This window comes from Oncorhynchus masou, chromosome 20, assembly GCF_036934945.1.
Source record: "Oncorhynchus masou masou isolate Uvic2021 chromosome 20, UVic_Omas_1.1, whole genome shotgun sequence".
In the NCBI taxonomy this organism is placed as follows: domain Eukaryota; kingdom Metazoa; phylum Chordata; class Actinopteri; order Salmoniformes; family Salmonidae; genus Oncorhynchus; species Oncorhynchus masou.
In genome coordinates, this window is record NC_088231.1 from 15,275,316 (window position 1) to 15,277,428 (window position 2,113).

Here is a 2,113-nt window from a genome sequence, read left to right on the forward strand (position 1 = left end):
TCTCAATCAGAGGCAGCTGTCTATCGTTGTCTCTGATTGAGAACCATACTTAGGTAGCCTTTTCCCACTTGTGTTTTGTGGGTAGTTTTCTGTTTTTGTGTCTGCACCAGACAGAACTGTTTCGGTTTCGTTCGTTCTCGTTGTTAATTTTGTTATTTCAGTGTTCAGTTCAAATAAAAGTATGGACACATACCACACTGCATCTTGGTCCTCTCCTTCCAACAGCCGTTACAGAACTACCCACCACCAAAGGACCAAGCAGCGTGGAAGAGAAGACTGGACATGGGAAGACATTCTGGATGGCAAGGGATCCTACACATGGGAGGAGATCCTGGCTGGAAGGGATCACCTCCCATAGGAACAGGTGGAGGCAGTCAGGAGAAAGGAACCAGCGGTATGAGGCAAGGAATCCCGAGAGGCAGCCCCACATTTTTTTGGGGGGGGGGCATACGGGGAGTGTGGCGGAGGCATACGGGGAGTGTGGCGGAGTCAGGTTGGAGATGTGAGTTGAGGATGTGACTGGTCAGGCCCCGTGCTATGGGATGATGCGAACTGTGTCTCGGTCGAGCATTCACAGGCCGGAGTGAGCTCGAGACCGGCAGTGTGCCTCCACGGCCCAGTGTATCCGGTGCCTCGGCCAAGGAAGAGGCCTCCTGTATGTCTCCCCAGCCTGGTGAGTCCTGTGCTGCCCGCCTGTCCGGAGCTGCCGGAGCCGCCCTCCTGTCCGGAGCTGCCGGAGTCGCCCGCCTGTCCAGAGCTGCCGGAGTCGCCCGCCTGTCCAGAGCTGCCGGAGTCGCCCTCCTGTCTGTGGGAGTCGCCCTCCTAAGTGGGCCAAGCCTAAGGTGGACCGGGGTCCACGTCCCGCAACAGATCCGCCACCGCGGATAGATGCCCACCCCGACCCGCCACTATAGGTTTAGGTTTTGCGGCCGGAGTCCGCACCTTTGGGGGGGTTACTGTCACACCCTGACATTAGATCCTTTTTATGTCTCTATTTTGGTTTGGTCAGGGTGTGAGTTGGGGTGGCATTCTATGTTGTGTTCTATGTTTTTTATTTCTGTGTGTTTGGCCGGGTGTGGTTCTCAGAGGCAGCTGTCTATCGTTGTCTCTGAGAACCATACTTAGGTAGCTTTCTGTTTTTGTGTCTGCACCAGACAGAACTGTTTCATTCGTTCTCTTTGTTATTTGTGTTCAGTTCAAATAAAAGTATGGACACGTATTACGCTGCACCTTGGTCCTCTCCTTCCAACAGCCGTTACACAGGTAGACAATTTATTGTGTAAGTTAAAATTGTATTCAACATTCTGGCATGTAAGGAACATGTCCATACCAATTGGTATCAAAGTGTGATTTATTAGGCAACTGGAGAGGATGAGGAGTGTGCGAGAGGCCTTTAAATCCACTAGCACTACACTCTTAGAAAAAAGGGTTCATCTGCTGTCCCCATAGGATAACCCTTTTTGGTTCCAGGTAGAACCCTCCGTGGAAAGGGTTCTACCTGGAACCAAATGGGTTCTACCTGGAACAAAAAAGGGTTAATTCATGGGTTAACCTATGGGGACAGCTAAAGAACCCTTTTAGGTTCCAGACAGCACCTTTTTTTTCTGTGAGTCTACTGACTACTGCTATTGTAAGTAGATATTTAGTTATTTGTCCTTAAAAAGATTGCATGAGCTCCATCGTCGCTGTATGTGCCTGCTGTCTGTTGCCTTCAAAGGAAAGAACTGAGAGGTTACAAGGAAGTTATAAATACAGCATGATGACTCAGATCAACAACAAGTATCTGTGGCAACCTGATAAAGACAGACATGACCCAATGCAGTCATAAGATGAGGTAAGATAAGGGTGTTGGGTACTGTATTTCACACACACCACAACACACACAAGCATCAGGAATCAAATCCAGCGTCCATTTTTAATGATGGAATCAAACATTAAATGTCTGGGTTTGGGTATGGGCAGAATCCTAGATGATAGAAAAGCATTACTCCTCTGCTTTTGAGAGAATGTCTGAAATCTGGACCTGAAGGGGAGGGGGGAGGGGTAGTTTTGTATAGAAATATGTCATTTCCCCCAGTACTTTTTTGAGCAACGCTATTTCTCTGTTATACAT